The sequence below is a fragment of the Vipera berus genome (assembly GCF_964194415.1).
Source record: "Vipera berus genome assembly, chromosome: W".
NCBI classification, from domain to species: Eukaryota; Metazoa; Chordata; class Lepidosauria; order Squamata; family Viperidae; genus Vipera; species Vipera berus.
The window spans coordinates 64,612,657-64,622,593 of record NC_138210.1 but is presented as its reverse complement, the minus strand read 5'-3'; the positions used below and the strand labels follow the sequence as shown (position 1 = coordinate 64,622,593).

Sequence of the window (9,937 nt, the reverse complement as noted above, 5' to 3'; positions counted from 1 at the left end):
ACTGTCTAGTCTAACCTGAAATATCACCTTGCTGAAATACATTCATTTTACTAGTGCCTCTCAGCAGTACAAATTCAATATACTTTGGGCAGAATCCTTATCATGAAAATCACTGGAAAGAATCTGAAGAAAGAACTTATTTATCTAAGTTGTTCAATTCGCTATGTTTCCATACTCATGATAAATTTGGGGGGCTCAGCTCCCCAAAAAAGGATTGGTGATCAATATTCCAAGGCAACAGAGGCCAATGTACGTACATGGAGAATCCCATCTTCTGGTTTCCCTTTAGGAGAAAAGAGAATAGATATGATAGAAGAATTAATAGAGTGGCATTCATATTAGCTTGCTGAGAAAGCAAGCAAATTTCTGAGTACCATAATTTCATTTTGATCCTAGTCTACCTGCAGACTTTCTGTTGTGGTTCTTAGCATACAACTCATGAAAAGCTCTATTGCTACACAGCCCTCTCCTTATTATATTGCCAGATTACTGTACAGATTTGCAGAGAGTATCTAACTACACTTTCCAAGAATGCCTTCAGCCTCTCACTTTGCAAAGTTCTTCAACTGGAGAGGTTGAGTTGCTGGACAGTTGGACTGGTGGACTCTCATTTTCTGAGCAACCACTAAATAGTCTCCAGATAGGCCTGGCATGACATCAAGATGGATGACTTTCTTTGAGGATTTTGTGGTCCACCTCTTCTTTTTCCCATAACTGAGAAGAAAGGAAGTAAAGCTCAGATTGAAAGATAATTGGCAAGTATTTCCTTAGGTAAAGAAAGGAGTTATCAAAATATATACCCATTGATTCTACACCTTAGTGGGAAGCAAAGACTATGGCTTATTAATCATTCATCATATTTACTTGTTTTCTTTATTCTGTTGGTTTTAAGTATCATGGTTTCTTGCTTATGTTATGTTAAATATTAACAGGAAGATAATTTCTTGTAGAAACACCAGTCCTTCCCTCAGATTTGCCCTGAGAAAAACACACTCAGCTTCCATTTTTGTGTGGGGTTTTTATTCCCCTAATTTTTATTAAAAATCTTACAAGAATATAAGCTAACATAAGCTAATGAAGAGCATTAGATAAAAAGAAGGAAAAGATAGATAGAAGATACAAGAAAGGAATATAAAAGATAAAAGAAGAAAAAAAGATAAAAAAATAAAAGAAGGAAAAAAAGAAAGAATAGACAAACAGTGCAGAAAGACAGAATGAAAAGAGAAAGAAAAAAGCAGCTTCCAATTTTATCGGTAGCAAATGTCACGTTTACAGTTTTGACTCTTTATGATTACAGATTACAGACTTATGACTGTCCTCACACTAAGATGTATCACAGCATCCCCAAGGTCATGTGATCAAAAGTTGGGTATTTGGCAACTGGCATATATTTATGGCAGTTGTAGTACCCTGGGGATGTGTGTGTTGCAATCTTCCTGGGTGGGTGGGTGGGTGGGTGGGTTCTGACAAGCCAAGCCAATGAAAGAAGATGGATTTGTTTAACAGTCATGTGATTGGCCTAACAACTGTAGCAAAAAGGTTGAAAAGTTGGGTTCAATTCACAGTGATTACATTGCTTAGTGATGGACGTTCCAGCTCAATTGTGGTCAGAAGTGGACCCTTGGTCTCATCCCATAATTAGGTAGCTTTGTATATTAATTTGTAATCAGGATGCAATATCAAAGTGGTTGCGTCAACTGAGGTTACCCAGGATGTAAACTGGTCCATTAATACCTTTTGTAGCCTCAGTACACTACCAAAATTTGCTCACTGCTTTCAGTTTATTCACTATTGTGCCATGGTGTTTTATATATATAGGTAAGGATTTAAGGGACGCGGTGGCTCAGTGGGTTAGGACGCTGAGCTTGTCGATCAGAAGGTCGGCAGTTTGGCGGGTCGAATTCCGAGTGCTGCGTAACAGAGTGAGCGCCTGTTACTCGTCCCAGCTTCTGCCAACCTAGCAGTTCGAAAGCACGTAAAAATGCAAGTAGAAAAATAGGGACCACTGCGGTGGGAAGGTAACAGCGTTCCGTGCGCCTTTGGCGTCTAGTCATGCCGGCCACATGACCACGGAGATGTCCTTGGACAAGCGCTGGCTCTTTGGCTTTGAAACGGAGATGAGCACCGGCCCCTAGAGTCGGAAACGACTAGCACGCATGTGCGGGGGAGCCTTTACCTTTACCTTTAAGGATTTAATTTATATTGCTGCCCAAATCTCTGGCATGGTTATTGCTTGAAGGCCATTCTCAATAAATGTGATTACACCCTGTGTTTCCTGCATTTTATTTCCTTCTGAACTCTCTGCACAGACTTCCTTCTCAGTTACTAAAATAAAGTTGTTTATGTATATCAGGATAATTTACATATCACATGTCATAATAACATTATGGTCATGAATGGCTGTCAGATAATCATTTTTGCTAAAATTGATATTTTGAGCATCAGATGATCTGTAGTTCTAAATTCCATCGTAAAACTAATTTAATTGTCCAGAGGAGACGGCTAAGCTAATTTCTTTCAGAGAGAAAAAAAGGTCTATATTTACAGTTGACTAGAAAGCCCTTACAAATATTTGCCTAAAAGAGGAAAAATTCACTTATGATTTGTAATTCTGATGATTAAAAAAATATAAAAAAGTGAGTTCTCATTTGGTAATCATAAAGCATGAGGGCAATTTGGAAATAAACCTCTGTTTGGTTATCAGTGACAGGCACTGGCAGATACAGAACTTTTATTATACACATTAGAAAACTACAACATTACATTACTTTTTGACATAATTGTCATTCAAATTGAGGCACTTGTTATAATGTCTTACAAGGTTTGAAATTCCTTAGTAGTAGTCCCTCAGTACCAAATCTGGGCTATGGGGGGGGGGGATGATCAAAAACATCCCAATGGAACTGCTTCAAAGGTTCTTGGGTGCATCTAGTGGTGTGTGGGCAAGTATTATTGTGAACCAACACCACAGCAGAAGTGGTGCCATAGAAAATCCCACCAAATATGAAGATGCCAAAGGAGTACTGCTAATGAAGTTCATGGAGCATGCTTTGACCATCGATTCAGAAGAGTACTGTGAAACATTATGAAAACTCAGATGAGCCATCCATACAAGCATCAGGGCATGCTGACTTCCAGTGTGGTGTTGGTTCACAATAATGCTTACCCACATGCCACTAGATGCACACAAGAACTTTTGAAGCAGTTTTGTTGGGGTGTTTTTGATCACCCCCTCATAGCCCAGATTTGGCACCGAGCGATTACTATTAAGGAATTTCAAAACTTGTAAGACGTTATGACAAGTGCCTCAATGTGAATGGTGATTATGTTGAAAAGTAATGTTGTTATGTACTGGGTTCTTGTGATACACCACGTGGGTTGCTGGAGCAGCTAACGGCTCTCCAGCAACCCAGACTACCAGTCTCCTGTGCTGCAATTGGCTATCCCTAGGTGGCAATGGTTGATTCAAACCTATTGGCTGCCGCCTAGGGGCTAGACTATATATTGCGGCTGGTTGCAGCCTTTTCCTCAGTACAGTTCCAGCATGAAATAAAGTATGAGTTATCCTGTACTCAGCTTCATGTCTTCATTCCTGCACCAAAGAACCCACTATTTAACAAATGTAATGTTGTAGTTTTGTAATCTGTATAATAAAGGTTTTGTATCTGTGTCTATCATTGATAACTAAATGGAGGTTTATTTCTGAATTGCCCTCATATAACCATAAGTAAGAATCTATATTGTAAATATAATAATTGTAGCAGAAGAAAAAAAAAAGTGAGTTCTTTTTCCTGTAATCATAAAGAGTCAAAATTGTAAATATAGTATTTGCTGCAGAGCAAATTGGAAGCTGCTTTTTCCTTTCTCTTTTTGTTCTGTCTGTATGCACTGTTTGTCTTCTCTTTCTTCTTTTTTCCTTCTTTTATCTTTGCTTGCTTGGCTCTGCATTAACTTGTGTTAGCTTTTATATTCTTGTAAAACTTTTAATAAAAATTAGAAACAAAACACACAGAATGGAAGCTTAGTGTTTTTTCCCAGGGCAAATCTGAGGGAAGAATCGGTGTTTGACATGACAAATATTTGACATGACATAAACTAGAAAACATGACACTTAAAACCAACAGAATAAAGAAAACAAGTAAATATGACGAATGATTAATAAACCATAGTCTTTGCTTCCCACTAGGATGTAGAATCAATGGGTATATATTTTGATAACTCTTTTTTTTACCCAAGGAAATACTTGCCAATTATCTTTCAGTCTGAGCTTCATTTCCTTTCCTATCAGTTATGGGAAAAAGAAGAGGGTGGACCAGGAAATCCTTGAAGAAAGTCATGCATCTTGATTTTGTGCCAGGCCTATCTGGAGACTATTTAATGGTTGCTCAGAAAGTGAGAGTCCACCAGTCCAACTGTCCACCAATTCAACCTCTCCAGTTGAAGAACTTTGCAAAGTGAGAGGCTGAAGGCATTCTTGGTAAGTGCTGGTTAGATAGTCTCTGCTATCTGTATAGTGACATGGCATTGCTATAAGGAGAGAATTTTTTGAAGTAGAAATAGAATTTTCCATAGGTTGTATGCTAGACACCGCAATAGCAAAGTATGCAGGTAAACTAGATTCAGAATGAAATGATGGACCTCAAAAATTTGCTTTCTTTCTCAGCAGGCTAATATGAATTGCCACTCTATTAATCCTTCTATACATCTATTTCTCTATTCTCCTAAAGGGCAACCAGAAGATGGGATTTTCCATATATTTCGGCCTCTGTTGCCTTGGAATCTTGATCACCAATCCTTTTTTGGGAGGTGAGCCCCCCAAATTAATCATGATATGGGAAACATAGAGAATTAAACAATTCAGATAAGCCAGAAATTTTCATATGTCCTATACAGGTCAGGTAATCTCCCAGCATTCTGAAATTGTATTGCTGAGGTGCACTAGAAAATGAATATTCTGCTTTTTTCTCCTTGCAGCCAGGGCTGCGTCATGCCCCACAGACTGGTTGCAGAAACAGGGGAACTGCTATGGATATTTCGATGAAAAATTAGATTGGGATGCTGCTGAGGTAAGCCCCCCCCTTTTTTTTCACCAGTCCAGGTGTGGTGAAAGGTTTCCTGAGAAACCAAAATCACACAAATGGAGATGTGCAAGGTTTAAAGTTTGAGACAATCCCACTCATGAGAATGGAGTGCCATTTTTGTGTCTTCCCTCTCTTCCTAGCTCGAGTGCCAGAGCCACGGGCCAGGATGTCATCTTGCCTCTGTCCTCAGCCGCCAAGAGTCCTCACTGTTGTCTCTATACATGAAAGACAAACAGGAATTCCTTAGCAGTGTCTGGATAGGGCTCTTTGATATTTCTGGGGTGAGTCCAACATATTTCGTTTTATTTGATTTTTTCCCATTCCTGATCCACAGTTTGTAATCTTCACACAGTAATTTTACACACACGCTTCAGTTATTTTGGGTGAGCTGTTTGCCGAGGATAATGTATTGTTAGGACCTGAGATTGTTTGTTGATGCTCATAACTGCAGTCAGTGCTGGATTTAGGCATAAGCTAAATAATCTATATTTGAAGTTTGAGAAGTTCCCCCTCCCCAAAATAAAAGATTCTACAGGATATTAAAAGAGGCAGGATACACATATACAGTCCTCTTTAGCTACACTTTAGATTTCAGATGCATTTCTGGTGCATGTCTTTAACAATAGGCCCTTCCAAGCTTTATTGAGTTTAGGGCCTCAAACTAGTCCACATCCTGCACTGACTTCTGTGATATCAAGAAGGCTTCTAAATTATAACCAGTGCTAGGTATTTCACTCCCTCCCTTTTTTTTGAAGGGGGGACCACTTCATCCTGACAGTATAATAACAAAAGTTCATTGTAAGCGGCCTTCCACCTCTACCTTTCAGGCAAATATGAACGGTGGGCGAAGAGTGGTTGCAATAGTCCAAAATATTTCACAAAATTCACCTCTGGCAATCCAAACTTTCATAGAGCTGAATGTTAGATGCAACATATGATGGTGGCGAATATAAATTTCCACCACATTCACTGTCGTGAATTAGTCATGATATGATGCCTTGAGATTCTTTATTTCAATGCATATGCACTACAAAAATTGTAACTTGACCCCCTTGGAAAATTGCTTGAACTTCTTCATCATAGCTAGTATCTAAGAGCTGCCCACCGCTCAACTCTTTCAGCTAATCTGTGTAGTTTATCATTCCAGGTGGTTACTTACCTTCTTAACATGTGATTGCGGTCTGTCTTTCATCAACAGAAAAGGCGATGGAGATGGGCTGATGAATCCACCTACAACTTCAGAGCCTGGATGACAAACCAGCCAGACAACTCTAATCAGGAGGAGCACTGTACGGAGGTGACACATGACTCGGGTAAGGCAACACTTCTTAGCTGGTATTCTCTAATGAGCCATTATTTTCAAGTCAGATCCAGTCATGAAAATTAGAGTTTGTTTTTTTGAATTTGGACTCATCCCATCAGTCAGAGGAATGGAGCCCATATGTTTCACGGAGCTTTTCATAATTGAAAACTGAAGATGTCCTCTCTCTCTCTCAATCTCTCTCTCTCTCTCTCTCTCTTTTAATAATAGCCTTTTAAGAGTAATAGTTAGCATTCCATGAGGGCAAAGCTGGATAATTGTTATCCAGATACAATTTAGCCTTTCCAAATCTGGTCCCCACCAGAGTAAACTTTCCAGCATCAACGGAGGTGCAACAGATCTGAAAAGCAATGAGATGGAGAAAAATGGCCTAAATCTTTTCAAATGAGCATGCCATGTCCTACTGAATGCTCAAAACTGAACCTCTTGTTAGGAAGAGCATGGTAGGCACGTCACAGAGCAGGTCCAAAGTGTAATGAAAGGGCAGGACAATTATGAGTTAAACATTTTTTGATGCTTGAAATTTTTGCCATGCAAGATCTTAGTGGGATCTTGCCTGCCTTTGCGTAAATGTTTTGGATCAAGCGAAGTACTTTGGACAGATTCTCTGCATGATGTGAAAAAATGACTGGTTCAACCAAAATAATCCAGAAGGAAATTTTTTTTTAAAAAAATCCCATTTATATCCTGCCCTTCTCCGAAGACTCAGGGCGGCTTACAATCTAAGAAGCACAAATCAATGTGCTTAGCAATAGCCTTCATTCTATGTATATGCCTGCTTATTAGGGCTTTTGCCCCCCCCCCAGTGGCATTATTACAAAGTCAGCTTATTGCCCCCAACAATCTGGGTCCTCATTTTACCTACCTCGGAAGGATGGAAGGCTGAGTCAACCTTGAGCCTGGTGGGACTCGAACCTGCACTAATTGCAGGCAGCTGGTGTTACTTAAGGAGGCATTAGCCCACTGCTCCACCAAGGATTGCCATTGCAACAGCAGGATCCACTGTCAGTTAAGGTAAAGGTAAAGGTTCCCCTGCACATGCGTGCTAGTCGTTTCCAACTCTAGGCGCTGGTGCTCATCTCCGTTTCAAAGCCGAAGAGCCAGTGCTTGTCCGAGACATCTCCGTGGTCATGTGGCCGGCATGACTAGATGCCAAAGGCACATGGAACGCTGTTACCTTCCCACCGTAGTGGTCCCTATTTTTCTACTTGCATTTTTACGTGCTTTCGAACTGCTAGGTTGGCAGAAGCTGGGATGAGTAACAGGCACTCACTCTGTTATGCGGCACTCGGGATTCGACCCGTCAAACTGCCGACCTTCTGATCAAAAAGCTCAGCGTCCTAACCCACTGAGCCACTGTGTCCCTTTCCACTGTCAGTTACTAGCACTTATTTATGCATTCATTTGTGTATCTGTAGTTAATGTGTTCCACTTTCTATTTTTAACTCAGGAATTTTCTTCATATAGTTTAATAATCATGGGCAATTAAGGTCAGCACCTACATCTCTCACTTCTAGATTAAAAAGTGGTTTTGGAATTGTGAGATCAGGAGAAAAAAATTCATATGAATTCCTTTCCTTTCCTTTCCTTTCCTTTCCTTTCCTTTCCTTTCCTTTCCTTTCCTTTCCTTTCCTTTCCTTTCCTTTCCTTTCCTTTCCTTTCCTTTCCTTTCCTTTCCTTTCCTTTCCTTTCCTTTCCTTTCCTTTCCTTCCCTTCCCTTCCCTTCCCTTCCCTTCCCTTCCCTTCCCTTCTCTTTTTCCAGACTCCTAAATCTCTTTCTGCCATAAAGAGAGGGACTTTTAATTTTACAATAGCAATTGAAAATATTTTTTTGGGTGGATGATGGTTGTGGAATATTAACTGCTTCCAGTTCTCCATTTATTCCCTGGAAGTCAACATTCTTTCGGCTTTTCCTGGGAAATTCTCTTGGGGCCTCTGGAGATATTTTTATGAAATTTAAAGGGTGACAATATTTTCTAGGTCACTGCTGAAGGAATTAAGAATTAAATTTTGTCCTATCTTTTGCATTTTAGATTTTAAATTGTGGAATGATAAGCCATGTAGCAGTCCTAATGCTTACATCTGTAAGTACCGTCTGTAGAGCCATCTGAGCAAATGTAGCTGGGATGCAACCAGTACCAACTATGAAATACCTGCAGATTTGATTGACACCCTGTTGATTTCACCGCCTTTGAAGCATTCAGAATGACAGACCAGAACTTTCCCTTTTCTATCCACATTTCCTCTTAGAATAGACAACTTTCCCTTTACCCCATCTCCTGACTTTTCTCGGTGGCGATACAACACTAATAAAACCTCTACAGCACATATGTGCAAAGCTTCTGAGTATATTTCTGTCATTTAAGAACAGGAGATGACAACACTTGGTGAGGTTGGGAGGAGTGTAAACAGTTGTATTGGCTGGGTCAAATCCAAGTGTTTCATCCCAGTGTTTGAGGAGAAAGGAATAAAAGGAATGAATGAAATAGAGGGGAGAAAACACATAACTTTTCCAACTAAGTATATACAAAGTGTTGAAGGAGCAGTGAATCCCTAACCACAATAGTTACAAAAAGCTGGCATAAGTAAAGTGCCTTATAAGGAAATTCTGAATCAAGAATCAACAAAAAAAAAGATTGTCCAGATGATGTCTCATCTTAAGTGTAAAACAGGAGAGATGTAATTTTTTTTATTTTATTTTTTAATCCCATTTATATCCCGCCCTTCTCCGAAGACTTAGAGTGGCTTACAATCTAAGCACAAATCAAATGTGCTTAGCAATAGGGGAAGGAAAAAGACGGTGCACTTAACTTCCCTGATCAAACCTATCTTGATAGTTCCTGGTTAACCTGCACCCCTTTTATATCCCTGGCTCTGAGAGATTGATGGTATGCTGAAGGATTCTCCAATAGATGGTGAGACAGGTCTGAACATATCTGGAAGAGCTTAAGAGTCTTTGCTTTCCCATACCAACCTGCTTCCCCCTTCTTCCTTTTCTGTCCCCTTTCCTTTATTTAGGATGCTGAACTTTGTAATCACTGACCCATCTTTAAAGACCTAATTTTGTAATCCCTTACTCAACTTTTGATCCCCCATTTTAAAGTAAATGCAGAAGAAGAAACATCATCTGCTCTTCTAAACCAATAACAATAATAATAGCACCTAGATTTATACTTTATATCACTTCATCGTGCTTTACAGCCCTCTCTAGGCATTTTACAGAGTCAGGATATTGCCCCAACAATCTGGGTCCTCATTTTACCAACCTCGGAAAAATGGAAGGCTGAGTCAACTTTGAGTTGGTCAGAATCGAACTCCTGACTGTGGGCAGAGTTGACTTGCAATAGCATCCACTGTGATGTGGATGCTATTGTACATTTTGGCATTAATGATCTGTCCCCAAAAGATGTACTCTCTGTGCAGAATGATTTCCAAAGCTTGGGACAGGAACTTAGTAGGATAGGCTGTAGGCTTAGTTTTTCAGAGGTTTTACCAGTGTATAAGGAACAAAATGGAAAAGGCCAGCATATAGCAG

At 39.8% G+C, this 9,937-nt stretch overlaps 1 pseudogene across 1 annotated transcript; it reads left to right on the top strand.

Moving 5' to 3' along the window:
• The first annotated feature begins 4,377 nt into the window (after nt 1-4,377).
• Nucleotides 4,378-8,718, top strand: LOC308676731 (C-type lectin BpLec-like; annotated as a pseudogene). The gene is made up of 6 exons: nt 4,378-4,477; nt 4,728-4,806; nt 4,975-5,066; nt 5,222-5,362; nt 6,280-6,394; nt 8,436-8,718. The product of its transcript is annotated as a C-type lectin BpLec-like (transcript).
• Nucleotides 8,719-9,937: the final 1,219 nt, after the last annotated feature.